Below are 8,044 nucleotides of genomic sequence, written 5' to 3' on the forward strand. Positions count from 1 at the left end.
GATCACCATCATCCAGTGCTATACACCAATGCAGCAGATGAAGAAGAAAGAAGACTTGTACAGCTCCCTGCAGTCTGCTTAACTGCATACCAAGAAGAGATCTGAAGATCATCATGGGAGACCTAAATGCCAAAGTGGGAGATAATAACACCAACCGGGAACTCATCATGGGAAGACATGGTGTCTCTACCTGGAGCTCTTCACAGACTTCTGTGATTTCAATGAAATCGTCATAGGTGGCACTGTGTTCCCACACAAAAATATACACAAGATAACTTGGACGTCCCCTGATGGCCAGACAGAAAACCAGATTGACCATATAACAGTTGCTCGAAAGCGGAGAAGGAGTCTTCAAAATGTGAGGAGAGGTGCAGATGTTGCTTCAGACCACGAGCTCCTAGTGGAGGTCTCCAAGATTAAGCTGAAGTCCAGCAGGTGTCTGAAATGGGCTGACGTCCTCGAGGATGCCTGCTTCTTCATGTGCTTGAATGCATTCCACCACACAGCTGGCTGTCCTCACTTGTTCAAACCCTGTGGTGTGAAGGGATTCACAAGTGAGCCTGGGTCTGAGAGTTGGGCCATAGAAACGCTGGTGCCCTGATCTTTCAGCAAATTACCAAAAACTTAAAGCTGAGTGATGTTTGCATTTAGCTTCTTTACGAGATGTTAGGCAATATGGCCATCTGTACAACAAAATAATGATAATGGATGCATTTATTCAGCAGCAATTCCTTTTCCCGAAAAGAAAACTATGAACTGCATCATTGTCACTCTTGAAATAGGTACTATCATTAAGATGTTTATTTTTTGTGTTAATGAATTTCATCAGACTTTATCACAGACTGTAACTCACCATGAACAATCAATAACATTCGTAATGAATAATCAATAAAATACCATATAGGCAGATACGAAGATCTGGACAGGAAATATTGCACATGGTCCTGAAAGTTTTGTGGGGTTGCAGAAATGTATTATTCACTTACACTTGCTTTCATGCTCTGATGACATTCTTGGATTTTGCCTGGCTTTCCCTTGCCTTCTTAGGTCTCAAATTCATATCTCAGCTGCAGAAAATACAATCAGAAGACAACACTGAAGGTGATTTGAACAATGCATTAACTTTGCATGAGGAGCAAGTAAACACCTTTACTTGACAGCTCGTGCAGGGAACGTGGATCAAGGCAAAATAACTGTGACTTCAGCAATGTGCACAGCAACTGAACCCATCTGTTGGAGGCTGGGTGATCGTGACTGGCGTTCACTAATTTAGCAACTTGAAGAAATTCCTCTAAAGTTACTTGGCTTTCATCTTTGAGACTCTTGTCAATAAAGTACGTGTCGTTCTTGTCACCGGGTGGAAATTCGTCATTAAGACCTCCTTCAGTATTTTGTGAGAAGGGTCATAGAGATCTTCCACAGCTTTTAACTGCTTGTATGATATTTGTAAAGAATTGTATACTTCTGGCCAGCTGACATAGTCATGTGGCATTTACTAACTCAGCCATAAAGGATCTCCCAAACTGCTGATTCTGCTGCAGTGAGTACCCTTAACTATCCCTGGCTGCATGTAACCAAGCCAGTCAACTTGATCTTTATGATGTTTGTGTATCTGACAAGAAGCTTTAGATCGTTACACAAAGAAAAGGACGAAAGAAGCATCTTAAAGTTAGAAAGATAATTACATTTGATATAAGCAAATGAGAATGACAACAAATTTCTGAACACCCGGTACTGTAATTCTGTCCTCCCTGCACATTCCAACTTCTATTTCTATGTTTGCCACAGTAAGCCTGTTGCCTTTAGTCACTGCAAAATAAAATGTCTAATAAACCGGGTGCTGTAGTTCAATAACTTTAGTCTGGTACTGTACTTGTGGATATCTCCATTCCTATCAAAGATTTATTTATTCCTTCTGTAGATACACTGTGCTCTGGTATTACTCAGAAATTCCCGTGCGAGAAATTACTGATGAAAGTTTTTACCCACTCATGTTGAGAAGCACAGACTACAACAAACCCTCAACATTGTTACCTGTCAACAGCCGAAATCTAGTGTTGTGTTGTTCATCAAGACATTCTGTAAACAACAGGTAGGAAGATAAGTAGATAAGCACACACACCGACAGAGGTAATTGAAACTTCATCCCAGTGCTCTCAAACAGGTGGAAACAAAACAAAAAACAAGTCCATCGATTTTTTTGTTTAAAGTCAACATCTTGATCGTTGCAAATTAAAGCGTAGGTAGCTACCTGCGGCTGTTTGACTTTCCTTCTTTCTGTGATTTGCTGTGACGTTTGCAAAACGTGAACTACGAGAAGAATCAGTGCATAACCTTTGTCCCGTGAGGTCGTGAGGTCATAAGGAAAGAAGGGAAGCGACGAACTGGTGTTGATGCGTATAACTTCGTCGTCTATAACGGCAAATGTTTGAATCTCTGCTGTGTCATAATACGGCTTTTCTTGAAGGCCAAGCATAGTAAAGCAATAAGCAGATGACATGGGGTCACTGTTTATTATATCCTACACAAGGGCATTGGCAACCAGCACCGGCTAGCCACTCTCCCCGGCAAGCTCTCGTCTAGCACAGGAGAGATGTAGACACAAGCTCAGGGTGAGAGCTTCTCATGTGGATAAGAGCTAGTCCCTAACTCCACGTCCCTCTATAACAATGTCACACTGTGTCTAAAGTCACATCGTCGGCAACCTGAGTGTATTTTCTTGATAGTTTAATAACCAAGGAATCCATTTTTAAAGAAAAGTCAAACTGCACAAAACTGACCCTATCACCTTTCGGGGCGACGTATTTCGTCATGGAAAGTTACATTTATCATTGTTGCATCCTTGTTTCTTTCGTATTGATCATTGTTGCATCTTTGGTTCATTCATAGTTATCATTGTGCTCGTAGTTCTCATTCATCATACAATAAAATTTATTGAAAGCATGCATTCGTTTATCTTATAAAATCGGGCGAAACGTTTTGGACACCCTGTATAAGACTTCTTTGTGAAACACATTAAACATAGAAATGATGCCAGGGACAATTTCGAATGTAAGGCGAACTCATCCATACAACAGCAAACAACAACTTAACTGTATGAAGAAACGACACAACTTTATTCACCAGGGCAAAATATAGCGGCTCCCTCTTTAGCAAGTATGGTAAACAGCTGATGATACAGAGGAAACTGTAATGTGGAATATGGCTTATGATAACACAATGATAATACATTCAAGCTGAGGACAACACGATGAGCAAGGCCAGCAGAGTTGGTCACATGGCAATTGGAATGAAGAAATAAACAAATAAATTACAGTTGAGACTGGTATCTGCGGCCAGATTACAAGAGGGAGAAGTCACGTGACAGAATTATGTAAAAAAATTACTGAAAATGCAGAAAGGCTTGCTGATCACACAAGACAGCTAAATCTCATTGTGAAACCAGAGATTCGCAAAGAGGGGCCATCGAAGGTGACAAGTGATTCCTGGCCCCTCCATCCTTTTCCGAATGTCATTATTCAGGCGCAGATGCCGGGCAGTGGTTTATGATGCGCTGGTTGGCAGTTAGACTCGAGGATTTGAATGGTTTTCTTTTCGGAAAGACTCCAGAACTTTATAAACTGGTTTTTACGAAATGCAACAATATTTCATGGAAATGCCTGGAAGTGTTTTCCTGCATCCGAATGTCTCCAAAACTAACACAAAAGCAATAAAGCTGTTACGTTTCAGTCATAAATAACTACAACCCAATGATGATCTTTTTAAAAGGTAAGAGATTAAATTTTCCATGTTAGCAGAATACAGCAAGACTGTAACATGAGCTCCAGAAGGACAGGGAGACTTTTCCTTGTGTTCCAGTAGTCATGCACAATGTAAAACGTACCTCCATCGAAGACAGAGATAGTTTTCTTCTGACATTTAGCATCGGTGCTCACTTCACAGGCGTTATTCCGTTGGATTACAGTGCAATTCCACCGAGAAACCGTACTTGTTAAAACAAAATTTCTTATATACTGATGGCCGAGAGCTGAGGAAATGGTGGAGGGATTCTGGAAACTCTGCAGAAACCAAGAGTTAGATGTGATCATGTGAAAGTGTAGACTGATCACATGACAGTGATCAGCACAAAATGATCAGTAGGCTCACTAAAATCCGTGCAGTAAAGAACATTCCTGAAGAGAATGAAGTAAGCGAGAATGTGAAACACATCCAGTCAGTCGCACTGCTGTTATGCGGAAAAAAAGATAAGATACCACTGGGAAAAAGAAGAGATACGAAAAACGCAGCCAAAGTCAAATACATACAAGGAAATTATCACTGATGTCCTCAGAGCCTGTTTGGCGAAAGGACACAACTCTGCCTCCGCACATTGATGCAAGTTAAAACTCTCTCTTGTGACCATACATAATGAAATACTTAAACAGTTGACAAGCAATAACGGACCGAGCGGTAAACAGCAGTCATCACAAAACAGCATAATTACCCTGTGCATATGTTCACATGTTTGCTTGCAAAATTTAGCTATTTCGACCGAAATATTTTGTATGTATCTGAATATTTTATGAAAGTACAGTGGAACCTCGGTTAGCGAACGCCTCGGATAGCGAATATTTCGGATAACGAACAAAAATTTTGTTAAAAGTTTGTCTCGGATAGCGAACAAAATGTCGGATAACGAACAGCCACGTGAACCACACGTGACCGACCAGCATGTCATCATTCGCGCTCGAGACACAGTTACGATCGGTCGTTCCTTATCTGTGTGCATCCTTCTTATTTAGTGATTGTTGTGCTTTATTTTAATAAGATAATCCTCAATCATGGCTCCAAAGAAGATTAAGAGCAATTAATAGTAGTGAGGTAATGACAAGGAAGCGGCCAGCAATCGATGTAACGAATGATACCAACTTAACTCTCAAGGACTTCTGGGAGAATCATTTCAAAGCGAAGTGGAGGGAATTGCAAATGTTTGTAGAAAAGTCTTTCCTCAACAGTGTGAGAGGCAATAGAAGACTAAACATGTTCAGTGATAATGTGATGTATTACCGAAGAGTTTTACAAAGAAGGCAGAAGCAGCAGACACTGGACAAGTTTTTTCCTTTAACCTCAAAGCTTCAGAAAAGGGAAGTCACCCCTGATTTTATAATGTCACGTGTGCTCATGGAGGGGGATTGCAAGCAGTAATTCCACCCCTTCCTCCCACACCTCCATCCACCCACGCCGTCAAAACGGCAAGTTTCCTGATGTTTAAATGCTTTCATTAATGTTTTTATCTTTATCAAACACCATTTATATTGCATTATAACTGTTCTCATTTACAAAATTACCCATAAAATATACTAATATAGCCTGTAACTTTCAAATATTAGCGAGTCAACGGGGGCTGGGAACCAATTAAATCTATTTCCTTTATTTCTTATGGGAAAATTTGTTTTGGATAACGAACATTTCGGATAACGAACTGTCCAGAACGATTGTGTTCGTTAACCGAGGTTCCACTTGATGGATTGGCATAGTATGCAACTCTATCGGCGTTGTACTCACACGACTAAGTGATGCTTCTATTGACACAGACTGAATGATCTGAGATTCTATATTTATGAAAGTAGTGACTTGGAAGCTTGAAAATGTTTTATACAAATATTGAGTACATTCAATATTCAAAGCAATATATCGCGAAGAGAATCGAATTATTTGTTCTTAGCTGACAGTTGAGTGTCTGACAATAAACTGTTTCTAACCCTGCAAATAATATTGCGCTCACGTTATCTTAAGCACCTGGAAAATACAAAGAGTTCGAAAAAAGCTGAAATGGAGGTAGACACGATGTAACTGGAGGAATTATTTTATGTAAGTCGAACATCATACTTACATCTTATAGTTTTGAAAAAGTAATCTTTGAAGCCAACAAAAATGTACTAAAACGTGAATTTCAAATATTAAAAATTTGACAAAGAGACAAAATTTAGTTGATCTTACTTGGAGATGCATGTTACTCCTTGTAATGCATACACTGACTTGATTGCAATACACGCATCTGGAATTTATGGCCTGGCATGTCTGGAGAGACAACGACGACAAGGACGACATTGATGATGACTATGTGAAATAGAAGCCCAATTTTATTGCACCGTTTATACAATCTTTTCCAAGACAAAGGCTCACTAGCTAACATTCCCCTACAATGTATTGACCCTTCATCTCCAACATGCTCAATGGACAAAAGCCTTCAAACATTGTCCTACACCAGTGGTTCTTAACCGGGGTTCTATCGAACCCTAGGGGTTCGGTGAGTCGGTCTTAGGGGTTCGGCGGAGCCTCCGCCACGGAGGTCAAGACATACCCGACTGATTATGTAAATTCGTAATGACACTAAAGAAGGGTTCGGTGAATGTGCATATGAAACTTGTGGGTTCGCTACCTCAAAGAAGGTTAAGAACTACTGTCCTACAGAGACTGGTGAAGTGTTGAAGTAGAATGTAGACTTGATTAAGTTTACAAATAAGAGATTTATTTTTATTGAGCAGGTTCATGGTTTCTGTATATTACTGCTATGCATTCCTTTTAAATTCACAGATCTGTATTTAAAGAATTTTATCTTCTAAATGCAACAAAATTATTCGCTCTGATTTCGAAAATTAAATGTTTAGACCGTTGAAGGATTTGTCACAACTGTTGAGAAAATAATACCGAGATTTATCAAAGCATGATGCTATCACATTTCAAGAGGTTATGTTTCTCGAAGTTATGTTTCAAACTGTGAAGTTGCTAACTGCTATGTGAAACTGTTATGCAGTTTATGCTATGCTCATTTGTCATTTCACCAATTCGTATACTCAACCAACTGTTTTGTCCAACTGTTGTTTCTGCCATGTTCGAACTACTATGTCCAACTGTTATGCATTTACTGTCTCGAACTGTCATATTGAATTGTCATGCATTTTCTGTTATGGTTCCGTTGTGTTAAATTGTTATGCATTTCTGATATGTTTTGTCCTTTCTAACTTTTATGTTTCTGTGATGTCCATAAGTGTTGCCTTATTTCGTTTTTGACAGACGATGCTTAGTAGGAATACTATTGTTGGTATATACAGTCAAATCTGGCTACTATGCCACTCTCGGTATTATGCCACTTTTGCTCGGTCCCGACTATAAATTCAATGTAAAAAAAAATTTACTATGCCACCACCTACTCTCGCTACTATGCCACTTTTTGTGACTGTTAAAAGACACAAGTTGTGAAATTCCGCGCAGTGCTCGATTATTACATGTATATGGTAGTGTGGGACATCGCAGTTAGGTGGGATGGAACATAGCACGCACACAGGGAGGGTGGAGGCTGGCGATGGGAGGGTGGTCGCTGGCCGGGTGACAGCCACGTGACAGGGAGAGCGGGAGGGGGTCGACTAGTGACAGGATGCAGGTGTGTGGATGTGGTTGGGAGGGGTGGAGGATGAAGAGGTGAGGGGGAGAATGAGAGGAGACAGCTAACGCCAGTCGACGATTCTTGAGGGGGGGGGGTTGGTGTTTTACGCCGTGCCAGCAACTATGGCTATATTACGGCAAGCAGCCAGCCCTGTAAACAGATGCCACGTGCAGAGAAAGAACAGCGTGCCCGAGACGAGAAATGAACTCAGGGCAGCCAACCTTCACTGTATTGGTGACAGGCGCTAACAGCGCTAACCGTTGCGCCACCGGCCCGCTCGACGATTCTTGAGAGCATAGGACTGACGGGTAACTTGAAAAATAAAGCCGTTTTTACGAACCCTCATTATTATGCCACTCTCGCTACTATGACACCTACCAGGACCGAGCAAAAGTGGCGTAGTACCGAGATTTGACTGTATCAAGAAATTTGTTTTTCAGCTGTAAGGAATTTCCTGCCGACACGCAAAAGAAGCAATATAAAGCACTGGAACAAGTAAAAAACAAAAAATGGATCTCGCTGCTGTCTTCAGTGACTAAAATTATTCTCTTATTAACCTGCGGACTCATTGTTTTTCAGTGTAATCACAGCAATACAGCTTCATAACTTTACAACAAA

Source organism: Pomacea canaliculata, linkage group LG2, assembly GCF_003073045.1.
Source record: "Pomacea canaliculata isolate SZHN2017 linkage group LG2, ASM307304v1, whole genome shotgun sequence".
NCBI lineage: Eukaryota > Metazoa > Mollusca > Gastropoda > Architaenioglossa > Ampullariidae > Pomacea > Pomacea canaliculata.